This window comes from Chrysoperla carnea, chromosome 4 (genome assembly GCF_905475395.1).
Source record: "Chrysoperla carnea chromosome 4, inChrCarn1.1, whole genome shotgun sequence".
Taxonomy (NCBI): Eukaryota; Metazoa; Arthropoda; class Insecta; order Neuroptera; family Chrysopidae; genus Chrysoperla; species Chrysoperla carnea.
This window is the reverse complement of record NC_058340.1, coordinates 11,226,665-11,252,878: the sequence shown is the minus strand read 5'-3', so window position 1 is coordinate 11,252,878 and position 26,214 is coordinate 11,226,665. Positions and strand designations below refer to the sequence as shown.

Sequence of the window (26,214 nt, the reverse complement as noted above, 5' to 3'; positions counted from 1 at the left end):
ACAATTTTAATCTTTAATCTTCTAATTCAATTTTAATATATTTATTAATTTTCTTTCAATGTTAATATCATGAGACAAAGTATTTATAGTAGATTTATCCGATTATTATTAAGTCGAAGATAAGGAAGTGGGACAAGTAATTTTCTAAATTATATTTATTATTTTATTCCATTTAAAATTTTTTGCGCCGTCAATAAAAATGATAAACAAATTTTATATTGTCACCTAATTAATGAACAGATTGCATTCATACCAAACGCCACATATTTTTTTCTTAAACACTTAAGCTTAAATCTTAAAATCTAAAATATGTTTTTTGATTCATTCGAGTCGTTTTCGAGATAAAAGTTTCATTACAATTCACTTCTAACCAGCGAAACGACCTCCTTAAGAATGGTATAACATAAATTGCTTAGTTACAACGGGTTTCTTTTATATTAATGATAGTTAAAGTATGATGAGCTTAATGTGTATTAAAATAAACTAGGTTTTGATACACGACTAAGCTTAGGAGATTATAAAGACATAGTTGTTCATAAAAGAGACGCAAATTATAAAAGCTTAAGAACCTTTGAAAAAACAACTAAGAAATTGAAAATCATACCTATACCACTCCTTTTTCTAAGAATTTTATCAAAACAAAATTATCAACATCTGTTGCTTATCATTATGTATCAGACTTTTAATTTTGTAGACTGTACGGTGTCCGATATATTCTTATCTTACCTGTCTAAGTATAAAACATTTAGGAAATTGAAATTTCATACGATGGTCGATCTAATCGCAAAGGGGAAAATTTAGTAAATAGGAGAATAATTGTTAATTTTTGTTACTGAAACTTTCTCAAATATTTACCCCAGTATCCTCCGAGTGTAAATCCAAATTGGCGGGACGCAGGGGCGTGAGCTTCAGCCGCCATCTTGTAAAACACGTTTTATCAAATATCTCTTGAATCGTGCATCGTACAACAAAAATGGTAGGGATCATTTTCATACAGAAAAACATTTTCTATAACTTTTATTCGAAATTTTTTTCTGTATAATGCATAGGTTTTTATTTATACCGCTCCAAACTTTTCTTAATAAGGTTATTGCTAAATATATAGTTAACGGTTCACGGTATATTAAAAATGGTGAAACAACCTACATCAGCTCATCATAAATGTATATTTTGTAAGTCTATGGTCTAAGCACTGCTTCTTAGAACAAAAATTTGGCCGTGAGAATAATCCATAATAAAATAAACTAATCCTATATTATTGCTACTTTTTTACTTTCTTGATAGCTAAAAAATCAGGGTAATTTTGTTTACTGATATTTGCTTACTATGCGTGTTGGCTAAAAATACTCGCCTCATATAGGTATACCGGGTTTTAGAGAGAGTGTCTATCATTATTTTAATACGTTACCCTAAATGGATTGAGTTAATACTGATTTGTTAATACATTTAAATAACTAGATCGAACTCGCCAAAATAATATTAGCCTTTGGTCTTCGCATCTAATCGGTATTATAAATATTTTTTCAAATTTGATTGAGCTCTTGTTTGAGCTCGTTCGAAACAATTTGTATCGTAAAAAGGAACGGCGCGTTTTCAACGACCTTTTCGCTTTAACATATGTACATATATAAATTAAATCACAAAGGACATACAACTGATAAATTTATGCAGCTTATGCTGAAAACGTGAAAATTATGAATTAAAATAAATGTGCATAATAATTATAATTTATATAATAATTATAATTTCAAATATCATTTTAAAATATGATAGTCATGTTTGCTGATTTATTTCAGATAAAAATTTGATAGATATGTTTATTCTATTTTTGATCGATTTATCATTTATATAATACCATCAATATATTACTTAATATTTTTAACATAATATTTTTATTTTTAGAGAAAGTTAATATAAAATCAATAAATATTTGCCATTGCAAAATACTATTCAGCGATGTCACTCGATATAGATGCTTATTGATAGGGGTAATTCAGCATCTGCCGCCTTAGGTTAATTATAAGTAGCTACATTATTCACAGATAAAAGCGAATTTGAAAAATTTAACATATTAATTTAATTATTTTATGTTCAAATGACTTCGTGTCGGTGGTACCATGAGACCCTCAAACTGGTCTAATTCTCGATAATTCTTGGGGGCTCATAGTTTCCATTATTTTTGAGTATATATACTTCCATTGTATATCTGAATCACTGTTACTAAATACTTTGTTTATCAAAATTGGATAAAATTTCGATGTAATAGAGCAAAATTAAATATTTTGAATTTTGATGACGTCATCAAGTTCAAAAATTCCATTTTTTTAATAACACAGGCAATTTTGATCCGATCTTATTGGAATTTTTTTTGAAACCCACTAATTTTGGGTCATTCTTTTCAGCTGTGATGTCAGTTTTCCGCTAGTTATCACTTATGTGCTTAATTCCGAAACCAGACCTCCACATTCTTGAAACCTATTAGTGCTAGGTTAATTTTGACCAAAAATTTGAAAAGTATGGCCCAAATTTAGTAGGATTACATACTTTGTTTATCAAAATTGGATAAAATTTCGATGTAATAGAGCAAAATTAAATATTTTGAATTTTGATGACGTCATCAAGTTCAAAAATTCCATTTTTTTAATAACACAGGCAATTTTGATCCGATCTTATTGGAATTTTTTTTGAAACCCACTAATTTTGGGTCATTCTTTTCAGCTGTGATGTCAGTTTTCCGCTAGTTATCACTTATGTGCTTAATTCCGAAACCAGACCTCCACATTCTTGAAACCTATTAGTGCTAGGTTAATTTTGACCACAAATTTGAAAAGTATGGCCCAAATTTAGTAGGATTACATACTTTGTTTATCAAAATTGGATAAAATTTCGATGTAATAGAGCAAAATTAAATATTTTGAATTTTGATGACGTCATCAAGTTCAAAAATTCCATTTTTTTAATAACACAGGCAATTTTGATCCGATCTTATTGGAATTTTTTTTGAAACCCACTAATTTTGGGTCATTCTTTTCAGCTGTGATGTCAGTTTTCCGCTAGTTATCACTTATGTGCTTAATTCCGAAACCAGACCTCCACATTCTTGAAACCTATTAGTGCTAGGTTAATTTTGACCAAAAATTTGAAAAGTATGGCCCAAATTTAGTAGGATTACATACTTTGTTTATCAAAATTGGATAAAATTTCGATGTAATAGAGCAAAATTAAATATTTTGAATTTTGATGACGTCATCAAGTTCAAAAATTCCATTTTTTTAATAACACAGGCAATTTTGATCCGATCTTATTGGAATTTTTTTTGAAACCCACTAATTTTGGGTCATTCTTTTCAGCTGTGATGTCAGTTTTCCGCTAGTTATCACTTATGTGCTTAATTCCGAAACCAGACCTCCACATTCTTGAAACCTATTAGTGCTAGGTTAATTTTGACCACAAATTTGAAAAGTATGGCCCAAATTTAGTAGGATTACATACTTTGTTTATCAAAATTGGATAAAATTTCGATGTAATAGAGCAAAATTAAATATTTTGAATTTTGATGACGTCATCAAGTTCAAAAATTCCATTTTTTTAATAACACAGGCAATTTTGATCCGATCTTATTGGAATTTTTTTTGAAACCCACTAATTTTGGGTCATTCTTTTCAGCTGTGATGTCAGTTTTCCGCTAGTTATCACTTATGTGCTTAATTCCGAAACCAGACCTCCACATTCTTGAAACCTATTAGTGCTAGGTTAATTTTGACCAAAAATTTGAAAAGTATGGCCCAAATTTAGTAAGATTACATACTTTGTTTATCAAAATTGGATAAAATTTCGATGTAATAGAGCAAAATTAAATATTTTGAATTTTGATGACGTCATCAAGTTCAAAAATTCCATTTTTTTAAATAACACAGGCAATTTTAATCCGATCTTATTGAAATTTTTTTTGAAACCCACTAATTTTGGGTCATTCTTTTCAGCTGTGATGTCAGTTTTTCGCTAGTTATCACATATGTACTTAATTCCGAAACCAGACCTCCACATTCTTGAAACCTATTAGTGCTAGGTTAATTTTGACCACAAATTTGAAAAGTATGGCCCAAATTTAGTAGGATTACATACTTTGTTTATCAAAATTGGATAAAATTTCGATGTAATAAAGCAAAATTAAATATTTTGAATTTTGATGACGTCATCAAGTTCAAAAATTTGATTTTTTTAAATAACACAGGCAATTTTAATCCGATCTTATTGGAATTTTTTTTGAAACCCACTAATTTTGGGTCATTCTTTTCAGCTGTGATGTCAGTTTTCCGCTAGTTATCACTTATGTGCTTAATTCCGAAACCAGACCTCCACATTCTTGAAACCTATTAGTGCTAGGTTAATTTTGACCAAAAATTTGAAAAGTATGGCCCAAATTTAGTAAGATTACATACTTTGTTTATCAAAATTGGATAAAATTTCGATGTAATAGAGCAAAATTAAATATTTTGAATTTTGATGACGTCATCAAGTTCAAAAATTCCATTTTTTTAAATAACACAGGCAATTTTAATCCGATCTTATTGAAATTTTTTTTGAAACCCACTAATTTTGGGTCATTCTTTTCAGCTGTGATGTCAGTTTTTCGCTAGTTATCACATATGTACTTAATTCCGAAACCAGACCTCCACATTCTTGAAACCTATTAGTGCTAGGTTAATTTTGACCACAAATTTGAAAAGTATGGCCCAAATTTAGTAGGATTACATACTAGTAAATACATCCTAATTTTTTCTTTGGATATCCTTTAAATTGAACAACTTCAATTTTCAAAGCAAACATATCCTACCCTCAAATACTCTTCTTATTCAGTCTACACAAAAAAGGATGTTTATTGTTTATATTATAAATTTTATTCAAGAATCGTTAATTTCCATTTTTCAACCCCCCTGTGCATCTTAGAAACTGCGGGTACCCAAGAGTTTATGACCATAGAGATTATGAGATTATTAACCATAGAGATTATGACCGCAACATATCAAAATTACAGCCATGTTCCACCAAGTCAAGAGTTCCGAGTTAAACCGGTACGTGGTTCCACATCTTCTTTACGCTTTTATTAGATTTCTCTATTCAGTCTCTCAGGCTGCGACGCACTTTTTTTTAAATCCTGGGATAAATTTTCTTATTCGATTTCCATCGAACATTTTTAAGGGTCAGATACGAATTGTTCAATAAAATTTTTGAAATTCAGAAAGAGTTAGTGACTAATCGTTTGCGAATAGGTATTCTTTATTCCAATCAATAAATTGCATTATCCTGAAATAAATATGCATTTCTTTAATTGTGAAGAATAGAAAACGAAAATTAATATCTAAATTTTTTTTATTTTTGGTATTCCAAAAACATTCGTTTCAACTCTCCTACTTTTTCAATTCTGTCGAGAGAATTTTTAATATCGTAAAAAATAGCTCGGAGGCTCCAGTGAATTTTGCATGCTTTGAACGGGGAAATCGCAAATTTTGCAGCTGATTATCTCGCGATCTAAACGACTAAAAATTCTGTTACTTTGGGATCTCACAGCTAACATTATTCTGAAAAAATTGACCAAATCTGTCGATAAGTACTGGAAATAACTTTATTACTTGGAACTTTATAGGAGCTAACAAACACGGTCAATGGTTCTAAAATTTATTTTACACCTTTATTTCGACAACCACATCTTTGGAAATTTTCGTGCTAAAATTTTTAGTCACACGTCACCGTTAAAAATACCTTAATTATGCTACTTTTAATATTAATTATTATTGATTGACAGTTCATATAATGATTTTATTAATTGCATAACACAAATACATAAAAAAAATTAAAAATGATAATTTAAAAAAATAATAAAATTTATTAAAACTAATATACTAACCATTTAGTTAGATTTTAATAAATATTAAGAACAAATTATGTTGAAATTTTAAGTATATGTACTTATTACTTAAATTACTTACATGAAGTTTATTTTATTAGAATGTAATGTGTTTATTTTATTTATTTTTAATTAAGCATTCATTAATACTTTATCTTAAATTCTAATTAATCTTGTCAAATCCAATTTATTGAATTTGTTCTAATTTATTTTTACCATAGGTAAGTAGATAAATCATATTTGATAGCTATTTACAACTTACTACAAAATGTAAAAATTCGCAGTACATAGTCGGTGAGGTAGTGAAGTCGTGTGAGTGCGACCCCAGTATTCCACACGACTAACTTCCCAGAGGAGGAAAAAACATTAAAAAAAGATCTTGTTAGCCTTTATAGATTATTCTTCGAACATGTACTGCAGCTTATGCTGGAACGATCATTATCTCCAGAGATAAATGATGTGTTTTATCAACTTTTCAGATTCTCTTTATTCAGTTTTTCCAGTTTTTTTATTACCATTAAAAAACGGATCAATTAATTCTGCTGAAAAAGGAACGAAGGAAATGGAGCTATTGCTTTTGTGCATACTGATGATGGAATTTTGAAAAAATTCCTTCAAATTTTCATCAATCTTACTTAATAGATGTCAAAAATGACCATAGTTAAAATTTATATATATTGTATATATGTACATTGTACATATTCGACTGATAAACAAGGAGTGAGGGGGTGCGCAAATTACTTTTGAATTTCTACAAAATAAAAAATATTTTTGTAGTTTTTGATCAGTTTTAAGCAAAAAAATTATCTTGTGATTTTTTGTTTAGGCGCTTAGTTTTCGAAATAAAAATTCTCGGACAACTAAAATATTTGATTTTAAGAAAAATGTGTTCTTTTTTCAATCTCCGAGGAAATTCAATAGCTAACGCTACTCTTGCGCTACGAATTTTTTTCATTAATCGAGATGATCCTTTGTGCTCAAATTATGAAAATCTACTTTAAATTATTTGAAGGTAGGGAAATAAGCGTCATATATAAAATTAATTGATTTTGTTATCTGAATTTTGAAAATCTGTTTTAACTCGTGAATCTAATTCATACGGAGATAAGGGTTTTTTATGCTAAAAACTCTAAAAGAATCTGTCGGTAGCATCTGTTATGCACCCAACAAATACGTATAATTAAAGAAAATTCCTCTTTGTTTTAAATATTTAATATAATATGTATATGAATTATTCAAATTTATTACTTGAATTATTCAAACTTTTACGAATTGCATGTTTTGTCTCTGCCTAACAAAAATTATTATTATTAATTATTATTATTTAGAGTTCAATCAAAATACACGCTTATAAAATTTAATATAAATGAATCTGCTCCAAAAATGAAAACGGAATTGATCTAAGACTATAGGAACAATTTTTTTAAATTTTATAACAAATTCAATTTTTTTTAACCGTGAACAAAATTTAATTATTATTTCGTTATAAAATTGCTCTTAAGGTCAAATGTGAATAAATGAACAAAAATTCATAACATATACAAATATATTTATTAGTGTAGTATGTTAACGAACTGGTTTTTTATTAAACCAAAAATGTTTTTGCACTTTACAAACTGTGAAAATCAGTGGCGTAACTGGGTATCCAAGGATACTAATGCTTATTAAAACCACTTATTAACTCAATTAAAAAGTATAATTTTATTCGGGATATGGTGTGGAAATTTGAATTAAAACAAATATTAATTTCACTTATACTAACTTTAGTCCCAAGTTTGTAACGCTTGAAAATATTGATGCTTTGGACAAGATTTTGAAAAGAGATATCAAGCTGAAAGCGTGCTTAGGACGCTCTTATAGCTTGCTTAGGACGTAAAAACTGAAGTCAAGTTCGTAAATGAGCAACATAGGTCAATTGTGTCTTGGGTTTGTAACCCATCTTGTAAACCGTTTGAGATAGAACAAAAGTTTAAACAAAAAATTTTCTTTATAAAAAAATAAATAACTTTAGTATAAACATTTTTTTGTAAACATCACTGTTTACCCGCGAGGGCGCAAATTAGGTGCAAATTTAAGTATTTATTTAGCTAAATGTGAACCTGATTCCCATCTATTACGCTACTGATGAAGATGAATACTTATTGCTTTGAATTCTCAATTAAAAATAATAATTTTTTTGCAAATCCGATTTCAGAAATGCATATTATATAAACTTTATACTTATTTGTATTTTGTATACTATTACATGCAAGCTAAAGTCTTTATAAAAAAATGAATATTTAATAATAAATAAACGCATACTTATAATCCAAATTTTGTAGTATTTCTTGCATTTATATCACTATATATTCTTCGAAAACAGTCAGTAGTTCTTGGAAAGTCTTCATTTATTTCAATAATTTTTTTAAGACAACATAATAGGGAATATTCATGAAATTAAAATTTGGTTAAAATATTTTTTTTCCGTTACTTTATTGACTGGACATTTCAACTAAACCATTATTTTAGTAATTAATATCTTTTTAATTACTTAAAATTAATTAATACAAGTACAAATTCAGTGGAGGAAATTCAAATTTTAAAACGGACGTGATGTCATAGTATTGGCTTGTCAGATTTGTTGACATACTATATGATACTTACTTATATTTTCTTTGGTATTACATTGAGTTATATTATTCTACGGCTTAAAATTAGAAAACTTAATAATAACGTGTGTAAATGCTGTATTGTAAATTCATTTAAGTGTAAGTTATATATTGAACTGTTAACAAATTGACAAAAATCGTTAAATAAGGTATCGCAAAATGTGATTTTTTATAAGCAAAGAATTGTGCTGCAAAAAATAGGTTCTACTTAAAAAAAAACAAAATTGACCATAATTTGGTCCAGGATGCAACATAAGAAAATTCATAATTTATACTTTTTTTCATAATCTAAGTGGTACGATGAAATTAGCTTCTGGAGATATGTAGATTTTTTTGTATATTCAATTTCGATAAAATTTCCGGATAAATTTTTACTATACAATTTTATTTCTAGTATTATGGTGTTTATTATTTATTAATTAAGTAGCCATGTCTTAATTAATGAACATAAATTCATTTTATTCATTGTCTTTTATTTCCTAAATAATCCAATTATAAAAATTTCTTTTACGAAAATGTATTAGAGTCTAAAATTCTTACTCCACGAGACCAAAATTAGTATCAAAATTAATAAAATAGTTGTATGCCGAAAAATTTATGCATTTATTTTTTATACACCCTATAATATGAATTCATTGTTATTCACAACTCGAAGTTAATTCATCAATTAATTTATAAAAATACTTACGAAATTTTTAATGTTTGTCAATTTTTAATAAATTCTCAATAAAAAATATTTTATAAATATTATATTTGTAAATAAGTAACATGTCGTAATTATTTATTCATTGTATATAATAGCTCTTATCATATACTACCGTCGAATACATAATGTGCGCTACTCTATCATATTTGAACTACTAAGATTTAGAAAATTCGCGCCATTAGGTTTTTATACCCTATAAATATGAAATATAAGGTATATTAAAAGTACCAAATTTGTAACGCTTAGAAATATTAATGTCACTAACAAATTCTGATACAGGTGTTCAAAATCAATCACCTAATTAGTCCATTTTCGCATGTCCGTTCGTCTGCCCAATCGTCTGTCTGCCCGTCCTCGTTCCGTCTTTCCGTGAGAACGATAACTCAAAAACGAAAAGAGACACAGAGCTGAAAATTTGTGTAGCATATTCAGTACGTAGAAAGTGACTTTGAGTTCGTAAATAAGCAAATAGGTCATTGAGTTATTGGGTCATCTTGTAAGCCGTAAGAGAGAGAACAAAAGTTTAAAATGTAAAAGTTGTTCTTTATAAAAAAAAAAGATCGAAGAAGATAAGTGTCTTGGGACACCCAGTAGGAACTATATTCCTTTTGTACCTTGGTATATTATAAACATAGCGCTTTCTTTTTTTATTTACAAGATATTTTTCTGAAAATTTAAGGCATTAATTTTAGAAATCAAATACTTGTTTCATTCTTTAAAGAATTTAATTTTATAGTTACTTTTAGTTTTAACTGTATGAAATAATTGTAGAAGGAATTAGTTTAAAAAAGACATACTTCTGATTTAGTAGTCAATCCAATATGTGAGTACATTACGTTTGATTTAATTAGGATATTTATTATGACATAACATAAAAATTTCATTGTACCTACTTTACTTAAAATTATCACCGATATTTTTAACTTCTGATAACTTCTCAATTTTTTTTAAATGATGTTTTATTTTCTTAAGTTGTCTAGATGTAGCTTTTTAGTCTCTGTTGCAGTTTTTTTGGTTTTAACTCCCAACCAGCAAACAAATATCGTGCGATAAGCAACATAGTTCCAAAAAGAAAGAACTTTTGTTTGAAACATTTTATCATAACAAAAAATCATAGGCTTATTTTGTCTATATTAAAATTTTGGTTTTCAAATTATTGTTTAATGTGGCTTTCCCGGAAATGATTCTAACTTCCTTATTTCCAATGGAAGGCTACCAATTTGGATAGGTCTATAAATTTAACAAACAAAGGTATATTAAAGTCAACAGTGGAATATTAAAGTCGACATTTGTAATTGCCTATCAATTAGTATTTTCTCCACAGTTTTATTTTATTTTCAAAGGCAACGCAATTAAGTAATAAATGTTTTATTTTATTTTAAGTTAAATTTATTTCAATTAATTTAAATAAATCCTTGATTTAGGATTTCTAAAATATTGTATATCTAAAAATTTTGTTTGATTGTGCGTTTTTGGTATTATTGTGAGAATGGTATGAAGTATATGCGAACCTATTAGTCTTTAAAAATTAGACAATATTAATAAATAGAGAGAAATAGAGAGAAATAGTCTTTAAAAATGGAACAATATTAACAAATAATAAATTTAAATTAAATAAAAAATTTACTCAGACACTTCTAAATCAATACCTATTCAAATTTTTATTTGTGCTCATTGTTGTTTATTTTTAGAGACCTATCAAAATTGGTAGGGCGTAGATTTCCATTTAAAATAAGGAAATTACACACATTTCGGGGAAATCCACAAAAGATATTCAATTGTTTTTTATTATACAAAAAATGTATTTTTATTAACTATAGTCCCAACTCAAAAATGTAAATTTTTATCTTTAATATTTGAAAAATTAGTCTATGCTTTTCAACTAAACAGTCATTTTTTTAACTAAAAAAAAAACGGTTTGATTAATTTATCTTGGATTGATTATCATGTCCACGATTACTTTAATGGAAGTGTTTTAGCAGGCAATTGGACTTATGTTGTTTCTTAAATCGCGGCGTTTCGAATTTACGCAATGTTTCATCAGCTGCTCTTAGCAATCAACTTGAGGAGTCAAATTGAACGATTGCCATTCTTATTTTCTGTAGACAATGTTCTCTGGTCATATCGAAATTACCGCAGTAATTCCTATACTTGATAGTACAATGAAATAAAAAAGCAAAAAAATAAAAAAGATCACTTAACTTCCATTCAGGAAGCAAAAGTGCATAGTAAATGAAGGACTTCAAAATCAGTAGACCGTATTAAATAAAAAATTATAACTTTTACAAAATACAAAATCACACAAACGCAAAGTCATATATATACACTAATATTATAAAGGAAAACAAAATTGTTTGTTTGCTCTTAATCATATTTCCCCCGAAAATATAGACTTATGCATTGTATCAAAGGCCAAGGGGGAGAAATGGGGGTGTGTTCTAATCCCTTTCATGATCGCGAGAATACAATTTATGTGGTTTTAGAGATGTTTGATAACTACTTATTGTGATTACTTATGTTACCGTTGACTTATTGTTTCCTAATACTGTAATTTGCAATAAAGATATTATTATAATTATTGTTATTATCATAGAAAAATAATAAATGTTCTTGCATGTTTATGCTTCTACACAACGAAGTACACTTTGCAAAAAGAACGCATATTTTATACTATGTATAATAACTGTATCATAATCCCTATCCCTATATGTATATTATAAATGCGAAAGTGAGATTGTGTGTTTGTTTGTTACGCTTTCCGGCAAAAACTACTGAATGAATTTGAATGAAACTTTACAATAATACACATAAGCAACATAGCAGTTACCCATCCACTTTTCTGAATGGCTTCGAAAACTACTTAATGGATTTTAATCACCTCTACAATAATTATACATCAGAATTACACCAAAACCTATAATTTATTAAGATAGTAGTTACCCACCCACTTTACAATCATTAGCGAAAAAACTAAAAAATTAGCGATGATCTTCAAAATCGATTCAGTTTGGAAAAGGCATGCCATAATTTTAACATAAAAATAATTATTATGGAAATGAATCGTCAAATAAACCTGGCTCAATTCATTTCGAAAAGTAAAATGGTTAAATAATAAGGTAATTCAAAACAATAATTCAAAAGAACAAAGTCAACTCAAACATTTCAATTTCAATTAAAATATTTCCAAAAATTTGTCCCAAAAAATGCTAGCTCTCTCAGTATCCTTTTCATCTCATCTGATGTCCTTGACCATCACTTTGATATTGATTTTAGAAGGAGTGTTATAAGTTTAAAGTGTGTATCTGCGCGTCTGTGTGTTTCTCAGTGGTATCGTAACCCCTAAACGGGATTTGATTGAGAACATTTTATAGCTAAGTTTTCAAAAGGAATACAAGGAATAAATCGCATTTGTCGGGGGTTTTTTAAATTTTGTAAATTTCACTTGTTATAGGCAAACGTGATACAATCATTTTCACTGTTCAGTGTATTTATTAGTGTATAATATGTATAACTAATAGTTTTGTAATTATAAAGTTTTCAATAAAAATAATTAGTTAAAGGAAACCTTGCACTTAGTGTCAATTGTTTTGCTCGTGGGTGTATATTCCAGTACAAACTAATTAAATTTTTTTGTTGCTATAACAGAAATTAAAGTAAATGTTTGATTCCGTGTCTGTAAATGTATACTTATATTATCGAATTATTGTAAGAATCGTTAGTTTGTGAATATTATTCTCTAGCAAATTTTTTTCTGTCCTACCCTTCTTCCTTATTCCTTTATCAAATTCCATGATTCATCCATTATTTTCAAGCTTATTATGTCTAGGTTTGACGAAAAATATACTCACGGTCTAAAAATGTACCGCTTAGGATAAAACACGCTAGACAAATAATTTGAACGAAAAAATTTCAATAATAAGTTTATTAGGCAGACATGTTAGTTTTTACAAATGCTCTTCTAATACTCTTGACATATAATTACTTTTTTTAATAACATGTTCTCCTAATATTAATATAAAGATTTTCCACTTTTTTCACCACTTTTCTACGAAATTTGATGTTTGTTGTTTTTAGCCACGAGTACAGGGTAGCCCCGGGTTACGGTAACGTAATTAAAGTTGCCTATTTATTAATTTTGTAAGTCAACTTTAGCATTAACCGTTGAATTAACAATTTATTGTTTATTAACAAATAGAAACATTTGCACCACTAACATGCATTACTTATGATTATTGCATTACTTATGATATTTGAAACCTAAGAAACACATTCCATGAGGTTTTAGCAAAATGCGAGCGGTTCTTTCAATTTCCTTTATTTGTAACATGTTTAACTGCACTATTTTAACATGTAATAAATTTTTGATCCTCTAAGGAACAATTAATTATTGTTTTATTCTAACTAGTACTAGTTTCAATATGTTCTAAACGTGGTACCTAAGTATTATTGAGATCGTTGACTTAAGAAATATTTACTTGTTAAAAAAACATCAACAGCCAGTAAACGCGTTAACTTAAATTCAGTAATTTTTTTACATGTTTTTACATTATACTTCAAAAACTAATTAAAAAAAAATATACATGATTTAAATAATTATCTATATTTATATACATATTTTTTTTAATTAATTATAATTCATGACTTTTAAATAATTAAACTGTTATTACCTACGTAGATTATATTGTTTATATTTGACAATTATTATTAATATTTAATATATAGGTATCTGCAAACTATATAAACAGATCCGCATTTAGGCATTTAAAACTATTTACAGTTGTAGACCTCACACAACCCCCCCACCCTATTTCCATTAAAGGAAATAATATTAATATCAATATTTAAAATTTTTCAAGTATTTCATCATTCTTTTTGTTTTTGTGATAATAATGACCAAATAGAGAAAAATGAAATAATATAACAAAAATTTAGCCCATATATACCTAATATCAATCAATTTGTTTTAAACATAATATAAAATAAAGTCGTTTCCGTCTGTCTGTCTCTAATTCTTATGTATGCTTAGATCTTTAAAACTACGCCACGGATTTTGATGCAGTTTTTCTAATATATAGAGTTATTCAAGAGGAAGGTTTTTATATATAATAACTGCATAATATAGTAGAGTAAGGGTTTGAAAGAAATGTGCTTCAAAAAGTTGTGCATCGATTAAGCTCAAATATTGACAAGGTATATAATCAGCTTCAAGCATTGCTTTTATCTATTTTTAATCTTCGGAGGGTGGAAAAGTGGAGCGAGAAAGTGGGAATGAATAATCGAATTAGTGATACAGAAATATTAGCTTAGTGAAAAGTGATGTCATTGTACGGTTCTTGAGTTTTTATTTTAAATTAATTACGTTATCAAAAAAGATTTTTTAGAAATAACAAAACACGTATATCACCCACAATTATTTATCTTGATTGGTACAAAACCGAATTACCTTTAAACAGGAAAAAAATTGTAAACAAATTCCCAGTTACAAATTCCCAATAAATTACTAAGAAAGAAATTTTGATTGTTTAAAAAATTTCCCAGGTTTATATTCAATTTTTACCTTAACCTTTAATTAATTATACAGTTTTGTTAAAACTCTGAACCGCCATTTGACAATTTTCAACTGTGTTTTCTAGTCACATGAAAATTAAGTGAATTTTGTTTTTCTCTTTTCTGTTTGTTTTTAAGACGCATAAAAGAAATTTTTAAATAAGAAAGTTATTCTATATGAAATCTAGAAACATTTTTCTGCATTCGATTTACTCGGGGAAAGTTATTCGGAATATTTTGGGATCGCTGAACACGAATATTGCGTCAGAAATGGTCTCCTAGGTACCTGTAACCCAAAGTAAACGGTATCCCCACTGTCTCCTAAATTTTTCTGCATTCGATTTCTATCGAATTTATTTTATTTACAACAAATGTTGTTGTTTATTTTATAAAACATAGATTTCTAATTTTAAAATTCTGAAAGTCAAGGTCAAAATCAAAAGGTGTTTTACTTGAGATTTTGTGAAGTTTTACGTATAGAAAAGATTCTGCATAAATTTTTGTAAAAACTTCCAGTGGATTCAAATGTAACATCAGAAAATTGACAGTTTCTAAAATGATGGCAAAAATGTTCTATTGAACACAGCCGAGTTTATATCTACTTGTTTTTTGGAGTCGATCATTTATTTGATCGACTTCTTATACGAAACAAGTAATTGTACTTATTTTTTCTAAATCAACGAATATATTTCTACCGTTTACTCAATCAATATAAATTAGGTATATTATTACCAACATATTATGTTATTTCAGAGAATTGTACATTAAAAAAAGTGATTAGAAAATTATTATCATATAACAACATATTATTATTAATAGTGCGGCTAATACAAATACATAACATGGGTTAGAAGTGATAATTAAAATAATACTTTCTTGATAAGTAAAAAAGCCCCAACTTACCAAAGGTTTTTCATGACAAAAGACTTTATCCAATTTTTTAAATAATGTAAATCGCCTCTATACTTCATACGAAAACTAGCTTATTATACCTAAGAATACAGAATGTTTTAAAATTATGTGTTATCGGATTATTTTGCCACAAGGAAATATCTAATGATTATCAATGGGTGACCTTAATCTCCAAAATCATTTAATAATGAACTCAGATTCATCAAGTATGCTAAGAAATAGAGAAAATTTTATTTACGAGTCGTTCCTTTTGAAAATACATCCTCACTATTCGAAAATCAAATAAATTCAGGGCGCCACAACCCTACCATGCATTTTCATTCAAACTTAATGTGCATGCAAAATTTCAGCTCAATCGGAAACCGGGAAAAGGATCAAATTTAACTTGCAAGATTGGATTACAGAGAGACAACGGGATAGGTGAAATAAAAGTTTGTAATGAGACTGGTAAATATTTTACATTTTTGAATAGGTTACAGTGCATTAATAGGTTGTAACAAATTTTACCAAACTCAATGAGTAAGATATTTGTTACACGGAAAAAAGTTTAACTTTACCTGTATGAATAAAAAAAATAATAATTTTGTTTAAACAAGGAAAAGTTTCTTCTGCTTATTTTTATAAATACTTTAATTTTTGACAAAAATTTCCTTCTTTAAAAAAAAGTCTTAGCATCTGTGATTCACAAAAGAAATTCCAAACAAAATAATTCTTAGAAACAATTTCCATAGTTAAGTATCGTACTTTTATGACAAGATGCATAGTTATCCATGTTATATGTCTATTTGAAGCGCACTATAAACATATTATATCAATTCACCTAATATTATCACTAATTACCTATTTATAACAACATTTATTTAAAATAAATTATTCATTTTACTAATTTTATAAATATAAATATAATTAGTTATTATTACAAGAGCCAATAAAAGAATAATGATCTAATGTTAATACAACTGTCTGCTGTACTTAAATTATTACTCGTAAGCGCAAGGCGCTTACATATTATCTATCTTTAATATTAAAGTAGAAATTATCGTTCAAAACTTTTATTCGATACACCTTTTCAAATTATTAAAACAAAATTAGTATGTTATGACCCTAGGTCAGGAAGATGGATTTTCTGACCTAGAGTTTTATAGGACATACACAAGGACCAGGGCTAGATTAATGTGTACAAGTTTCGGGGGGCTCCCAACAATCAAATGAAAAAAAAATGTAAAAAAAAATCAATCAACAGATGGCTGATGGAATAAGCGAGCATGCGATCTTCAATCGTAGATTTCCAAAACTACAGAAGTAAAATTTACCGTAAATATCAGATTTACTATTTAACATGCAATGAAACTTACGTTTAAATTATTTCAATATAATTTAAATAATTTTTCATATTACACGTGATGGTTTTTTCTTTAAGATAAGAAGGGGCTCCTTACACGGGTGGCCCTATATGATTTTCGGTACAGGGCCCCTCCAATGTTTAATGGTCGGCAAGGACATCCAACCATCCAATAATTTGGCCGTGTGTTGAATACTATTTATCTTAGGGGGCGTCCATTAATTACGTGAGGTATTTAGGGGGGGAGGAAGTCGAGCCGAAGATTAAGAATGGTTAAAAAAAAAGCCTTAAAAATGCCTCACGTAATTAATGGACGTCCCCTTAAATCTTGGAAGAGCGACTTTTGTAATTTGCTAGAGTGGTTGCTATGCTATTGAGCCTTAAAAATACCACAAAGTTCGCATTTCCCAGAAATAAATGCAACCGAGAATCGTACTTTCGACAAGAGGATCAAGAAAAATTACTTTTTTTATTCGTACGGGAAAAGCGCTTATATCTTAAACATAAAAGTGGAAATTTTCATCAAAAATACTTTTTTTAAGCACACATTTTCTTATTAAAACAAAATAATAATTTTTTACATATACGAGAAATGTGCAATTTTCCTCACTTTTTTTGAAAAACGTATAGTTTTTGTACAATACGTCATTTTTAGTAAATAAGTTCTAGTATAATCTCCTTTAATCTTTGTATCAAATTATCCCTAAACAAACTTTTCCAATGTAAAAGAATTGAAGCAAAATTAATGAATAAATACCTGTAGGGGAAACCGCGTACCAAAGTAACGCTTTGTACTTTCACCTTGGTTGCTGATTAGGTGTTAGTTATTTTATGAAATTATTTTTTCCATATACATTCCGTTTTTCCATATACATTTCCATATACATGTATAAATTCCGTGCATTCTCTTTACATTAGTATCTTCATTTTCCTTATAATTGTATATTTTGTATGAATCACATAGAAAATTCGTAATTTGTTGCTTTCGACCACGTTAGCGGGTTGAAAGTAACACAAAAGTAACAGGACAAAGGGGTTTGAAATAAATATGCTATGATAAAATAAATCCACAAATGACTTATTAGAAAAGTTTATATGAACAATAAAAATAAACATTTGCATTCAAAAATTATATATTTTATGAAAACAAATCTATATTGTTAACTCCTCGAAAGAAATTTTCTTAGTTTAGGTAATGAGATATTATTATTATATGATAATCATATATTCTAATCAGATTATTCAATATCAGTCTTAATTTTGTATTTGTGTACCCACTTGTGTAAGAAACATGTTACTTGGGTACCCAAAGAGCTATGTTACTTTTGTACCCTACCATATTTTTGGTAAAACAATAAAGATAACCTTAAAACGGATGATGGTGGGCAAAAACGAATTAAAACACTGTACAATCAATGTAATCAAGAAATAATATGCAAACACTCAAATTAATATCAGGCTATTAATACGACGATAATATCAGATAATTAAAGTTCAAAAATCCTACTTTTGACTTGCAAAATCACGTATGGTCCTCTTACAAAACCTGACAGCGCACGGCGACGGGTTGCAAATAAAGAGGACTATTAGATAAACCTACAGAGCATTTGTTTTTTTCGACCCCCCATTATTTTTGTACCCGCTCTTCCCTACCAATAATTTTCTTGTGAGCAAATATCTTTTCAAATCAATAATATGGTCAATTCATTTATTGACATTGAAAGGTAGGTATTCACATTGCTCACAAGGAAATTATTAATACCAACAAATATTTTTGTATTACTTCCTGTCTTAATTTCAATTAAAAAAATTTTTTGGAGCAGTTAATAGAATTTATTCAATATCATTTTCCGTAAAATGCTTCCTAAAACGACATTCATTAACTATTTAATGATTAAACTGCCTGAAATCTTCCAATTTGCAAAACTGTTTTTCTCGTTTTTTAAATATACCGAATTATAAACAATTTTCTATAGAGAATAATGTAGAACATTTCATCATCAATTTTCATCTGAAAAGAAAAAATTGTCAACAAATGTAAGTCAATAAATAATATTTTGTAGTTGATAAATATACAAAACACTGCACAGTTAACAAATATTTTAAGTATCCTCTTTTCACATAAAAAATAAAAAATAGAATTTATAATTAGCGTAGTTATGGACTTGTATGATTTGATAGATAATGAACCCCGAAATTTTGAACTACAAATTACAAATTTTATATCCTACAAATCCCTATATATTATAAATGTGAAAGTGACTTTGTTTGTTTGTTTATTACGCTTTCACGCAAAAACTACTGAAAGGATTGGAATGAAATTTTTCAATAGTATAGCTCGCATACATCAGAGATGATCTTGTAAAGGACCCCGCAATTTTATATAAAAAAACGCTTTTTGTGAAACTTTTTCTAACCCAACCTAAAATGTTTTTCGATCAAAAGCTCTGACAGCCACAAAAATTTTTAACCAGTAGTTTTCGAGGTACGGGCGATCAACTAATATTCATCGGGCATTGGATTCTCATACCAATATTCGTTGTGTGCATAGTCATGGTAGGGACAATAAAATCGATGCCAGCGCTTCCAGTGAAAAATTTTGGCGTTAAAGGAGGCTGTTATGACTAATTTGTCATTCTTTACATGTTAATGTTATAGAAAATGTCAAATTAAATTTATTGAAAAACCCTAATTAATAAAACTAAATGCATTAAAAATTGTGAAAATAAGTAATCAAATTGCACAAATATTATTTTTCAAATGTAAATTATCATAAATATTAATTTAAATTTGTGAGAGAATAATATTAAATTTTCAATGTAAGTCACAAAAGCAATCCATGCATAATATATGCATCCATACAATTCTATAATTAAAGTAGTGTATCGTTACCATGGAAACGCCTCCAAAAAAACTCACGCACGGTGCGAATATGATAAGTACATATGAAACGAAGAAAAATTAATTAAATACAAAAAAAGTAGTCTGTGAATGTGTTAGTTTTTCACAGGAAATTAAAAAAATCCCACAAATGTATACACATATTATTTGATTTACATTGTTGTAATACAATAATATTTAATTGTTATACATCAAAATATATACAAATATAATTTGTGTATAGATAGATACATCTAAATTTGCATAATGTTTATAAATGAACACTTTCCAAAATTAAAATTAATCTCATGTACGTATTTTGTTGTGAAATTTAAAAAATTCAAAAATACATCTAAAATGCTATTTTAATTTATCAATTTGTCTATTAATTAAGGTAGTACGAGCAGCAAGCCAATTTTAGATTTAGCGTTGAAATATTTTTTTCAACCATGCTGATGAATTCTGTTTCAACTTCATGAATGTAAACGAAAAATAGGAATAAAATTTATCGATATCTGGCTAGGTTTTCGAAATATCGAAAGCTAAATAATTAAACAAAATTTTCATTTTCAGTATTTTAAAAATTACTCCAGATATTGAAAAATTTATGCTTACTTTTCGTCTTATATTGTCAAGTTATAACAAATTTCACCACAAAAATTGAAAGAATATATTTTTTTAAATTTGTGTCCTTACTGCCGTGCTAAAACATCCTTAATTAGTCGTGCACAACGAGTTTTTTTTTGTTTTCAATAATTTATTAAGGTTTTAACTTTAAATAGTTTTTTTTTAAATTTCCACCGATAAGTATGGAAAAATCTATGAAAACATATCATCCATCTACCGTTTTACCATAATACCATTGTTAAATATGCATATAAATATTTATGTAAATAATAGGGCCAATGTTATATAAATATTTATTTATTTAAATAATCGGGCAATCCACTTAAAATTTTCAGAATTAATTTAGACATAGTCCAACTTCATATAAAAAAAATCAAGCTATTTATTTAAAATTGCCTTGGTTCTCGTACATCCTTTTTTATTTTCCTAAAAATTTATCAAATGCAGCAAAGAGTCGTAAATATTATCCAATTTCACATAAAACTAATTGAATCGCAACTGTTGTTAAAAATTCAAATGCTTGAATTATATTCATCAATTTAATAAAACTAAACTCTCTAGAAGTCTCTGTGTGTATTCGTTGTTCCCACTATGTAATCTCGGAAACAGCTGAAAATCCAATTTCGATGGGATTTACACAATTCGAGTTCAGCAATTTCTTCAGTATATTTTAGCCTACTTTTTGAGAGATTTTTTTTTACAAGGACGGTAGGTGCCTAAAAAAGTTAGACCTGCAAACAGTCAGAAGTAGTGGCAGATTTACGTATAAGCTACTATACGACCAGTCCAGTTAAAAGCCCGATAATCTTAGTCAAAAAAAACTAACGGAATCTAACGGAATAAGCTAAAGTTTTGTACAGACCTGTATTTTGATAGTACAAATGTCGTACCAAAAGTAACATATGGTCACGTGTTCGCGTCTTTAGATATTCTAGGTCAAAGGTCGCAAAAATCAGTTTTTTGTAAATATCTCGTTTCCTTGGCCTTCAATCGTATTTACATTTATTATTAAAGTTGTAGAAAATAAAATTATCTACAAATTTTGCCAGGAACTTTTTTTTTGTACGTAAAACCATTTTTGAAATAGAGGACGCAAAAGATGAAGCGCTCAGCTTAACGTGCTTTATTGCAGGGCCAAAATATTTATAAATATAAGGTTAGTTATAAAATAGTTATAAAATAGGTATAAAATAGTATAAAATAAATAATTTAACCGTGAATTTTTTAGCCAAAATAGGTTTGAATAATTAAGTTGATAATTAACTATTTTATGTCTAAAAAAATTTCTATAAAAAGCAATAAGCATAGAATGAAAAACGTGCAAAAATATAAACAAAAATAGAATTTATAATGAAATTACTTAAAATTGTCTATTTAATAATTTATTTAACACTTATTATGATTAATTAAATTAATAAAAATTGGTGAAAAATTATTGAGGGGATTCAATAAAACTAGTTAAACGTATTATATTTTTTTTTTTTTTTCAAAATGTAGAAATACGTAAATAAACATTATTGAAATTTGATATTTGAATAAAATTCATATGAAGACGCACTCCAAAAATTAAGTACCTATTTTAAAGTTAATAAAAATCGTTGAATTGACCTTGACTTTTATATTTAAGATAATTATGGATAATTAATAATTGATAGGTTCCTAATAATTTTATAATAATGTAATAAATTCGAAATAAAAATAATTTTGCTTGAAATGAAATGCACAAAAATACCCCAAACAATTGTAAACGAAAAACATTATCATTAAATAGATATTAATGAAAAAATTTAATGTTTTAGGTCTTTTCATATTTAATATTATTTGGTTTCGTAAAAATCCCTTACCAAGTACCTACTTTCAAAAATTTAGTCGTTAGGTAGTTGGGAAAAACTATTAGGCTGGATTTAGACGTAATTCCATGACCGCAATTCAATAAGAAAAACAATTTTCTGGTTCATTTCTCTGCTTGATTTCTTGATAAATAATTACTAAGCACCGTTAATTAGTACTAAAAACATGTAAACGTTCCTGTAACGATTACAGCTCAAGTATTTTTAAATGTTTAATTAGCGTTTATCCAAGAAAGTAACGGTTGATTAAGTTAATTTTATTCGAATTTCATTATTAACTTAGGTAAGTAAGTTGAAGAATTTTAGAAAAATTTTCAAATTGATTTTTCTGGTTGAATTGGATCATATCCGAATAAAGCTCATGAGAAAATATTAAATTTAAGTTGCCTTTGGAATGGAGATATTCAATTCTGGTTAATTAAGTTGATACTTAAGTATGTACGAACGCCAAGGAAATTTTAAATAAAAAGCTTGACATTTTTTTAATATGAAATATTACTAAGTCTAAATAAATTTTGAAAATTTTAAGGGGGATTGCCCGATTATTTAAATAAATAAATGACTTCAAAAGTAGGCATATATAACATTGGTTTTATGGTAAAACGATAACGTAGGTCTTATGGTAAAACGATAGTCGGTGGAAAAAAAAAACTATATAAAGTTAAAACCTTAATAAATTATTGAAAAAAAAAAAATCGTTGTACCCGACTAATTAAGGATGTATGAGCACGGTAGTGGGGACACAAATTTAAAAAATATGTTTCTTTCAAATTTTGATGGTGAATTATGTTATAACTTGCCAATATAAGACGAAAAGTGAGAATAAAATTTTTCGATATATGGAGTAATTTTCAAAATATCGAAAATTATATTTAATTATTTAGCTTCCAATTTTGCTAAAACCAAGGCAGATATCGAAAAATTAGATTCTTAATTTTTATCTACATTCATAAAGTTATATCAAAATTCATCCTCAAATTTGAAAATAAGGTATAAACAATTTCAACCCTAAATCTAAAATTGCCTTGGCGCTCGTACTACCTTAAAAATTGTAAAAAAAGTTTCAATAACATGTCTAATGTAAATTCAAAAAGTTTTTAAATGAGTTGTAAAGCTGTCGGAAATAATTATAAACAAAAAAATGAAAATAAATTTAAAAATAAAAATATTTACTTTTTAGTTAATCAAGTTGAAATCTTGAAGAATAAAATTCAAAAATCCACTAATAATGAATACCAACAAACAAACTGAAAAAGTTACACTATTTAAAATTCACAATAATATTTATAATATGTACCTTCACTTCAATAATAATTATAAAGAATAACACACACAAAGTATTTATTAGTAAGTAATAAGTAAAGTATAATATAATAAGGTATACAACTTGATACGAGAACGATACTTGAACGGACAACTACATCAGAATCAGATATCAATGTGTTGACACTATACTCCAATCATATTATGAAAATCAACTCCATTCTTTAAATGTCGCCAATTTTGTACCAAAATAAGAGAGAGGGTACTTATATTTCTCCAGTATTCTATGAAGTACAAACTAATATAAGAAATTTATTATAATTTTTTTTTAAATAAAAATTGTACCTATGTATTTATTTATTTTTTTATTTTATTTAATTATGTAATTATTAAAATTAATAAAATTGTAGTGAATATATTGAGTGTTTCAGAACTCAATTAATTAGAAGCATTTTTTTTAAGTAAAATGGTAGCGTACTTTTTTTTTACTAATTTCCAACAGGTCAGAAAGTCATAGAATCGTACAGGGGCCGATATTGAGAGAACACTGAACAGGGGGAGATATTGAGAAAGCTGCCCGATATTTCAGCTCTTGTCCAAAGCGACGTAGATGTAATCCGATACGTTGAAATTTGAAATTTTGATGTATCAAAGACAATAAAAAAGTCATTTTGAAAAACTTAAATATTTTAGCAGAACCCATAAAATAAATAACAACCGGGTCGATATTGGTTCAAGCCTGGAAGAAGGTTTTTGAACATTGAACCAATCTTGGAGTATAAATGATCCATTAACATCGCATGATAATATATTTTCAAACCTGGGTGTCAGATATTGGCCCACTGGCCCACACCTACAAGTAAGTGAATTTCAACCGGCGGCCACTTTTTATGTTATCATATTAGCTTTGGCCTGGATCTTTCTTTTGATCATCTGATGATTTCTTTTGTATAGTATGACGTAACGTCTTCTGATTTTCCGAAAAAGAATCTCCATAACTACCTCGCTACATAAAAAATATAAATGTGAATGAACAATTAACTTGGTATATCGGTCAAGGCTTGGGTAAGGACTGACAAACCTAGACTTAATTTATTAGTCTTGACCAAGGGTAGAGAAAGAGTTGGTTTACCAAGCCAAGATTTCTATATTTATTTGAACTGGCAAGCCAAGCTTTGATGTATTATCCTTAACCAAGACTTGGGCAAGAGTTAACAAACGAAAGACAATTGATTATCCTAGGCTAAGGCTTGGGCGAGGAGTGGCATCCTAAGACTTGGTACAATATATTTGTTTGAAATCAACAATACCTTCCAAAATCGTGGAAACTACTTTGTCTGCCGACTTAACTAATTAACTAATGAGTTAATAAATAGATTAGATGTATACATATGTCTTTGCAGTAATGCATACCTGTAGAAGGAAACTTATTGGCTTGAAAATATTGCGTGTTCATTAAACAATCCAAACATAAGACACAAAAATGATGAGAAAAAAACATTTTAAATTGCAAATTAAATATTTTTCCTCTAAATATAATGAAGTTTATTATAGTCCAAAGTTCAGTGTCTTTTTAACCGACTTCATACAAAACAGAAAGAGGTTCTCAATTCGACTGTATTTTTTTTATGTTAGTTACCTTAAAACTTTTGACTGGGTGAACTGATTTTGATGCTTCTTTATCTATTTAAAAGTTCGTGCTTCCCGTGTGGTCATTTCTATTTGTAAACTTGCAAATTTTTTCGCATTGTTCTGTGAGTGCGTTAGTTACGGTACACTCGATATGCATATACAAGTATGCAAATAATAGGCATTGTATTCACACCAAAACATCTGCAAATAACTAGACGATTTTTTTCGACTTCAATTTTGATGGTACAGCCTATATATAATTATGAGAAGCATCGTGCATATAACATGATTACTAAGTCGTTTTAAGTTGTGACTTTGGGAGCATTAATAATTTATTTACATATTTATGTACCTTTTTCACGAACACTTTAGTCCAAAACTATGAGTCAAAATAAAACCTAATTTGTGCAACACAAAAAATGCACCTTTATTCAAAATGGAAGGTAAACTTTAGCCTCCTAGAGAAAGTAGATAGATAGTAATAAGAAGAAAATTAACTCAATCCTCTGTTTCAATATTTATGTTTTCTTACGTTTAGATTGAACTACAAAACAGACCGGGGAAAAATAGACTGAAAATTTTATAAACCCGGAGTATTGTTGTAATTACAAGTTGGTTGGGTTGAGTTAGTCGACTATAGAAGAGTTGGTTTGGTTCTGAAGAATTAAGCCCTTGCGTTGAAAAATGGGACACCATTACAGAAATCATTTTCAGTCTATTTTTTCCTAAAACCACAAAAAATATAGTCTTGAACTTATAACTTATCCTGGTTCCGCAGGATAAAAAGGGGATTTGTATTTAAAAAAATCATTTGACTTCAAACCAGAAAATGACAATAAACATTCAATACAAAGCTATCACGGATAATGTGCACAAAATCTTACAATTTTCTGGAACCC

The 26,214-nt window shown here is 27.8% G+C and overlaps 1 protein-coding gene across 1 annotated transcript in view; it reads right to left on the bottom strand.

Annotated features, from left to right (window-relative positions):
• Nucleotides 1–23,737, bottom strand: part of LOC123297444 (polyamine-transporting ATPase 13A3-like) — a 56,362-nt gene extending 32,625 nt beyond the window's left edge. Inside the window, exon 1 of the mRNA XM_044879107.1 lies at nt 23,594–23,737. The gene's annotated coding sequence lies outside the window, so the exon portion shown is untranslated. The remainder of the gene's footprint in view (nt 1–23,593) is intronic.
• Between the last annotated feature and the right edge of the window lie 2,477 nt (nt 23,738–26,214).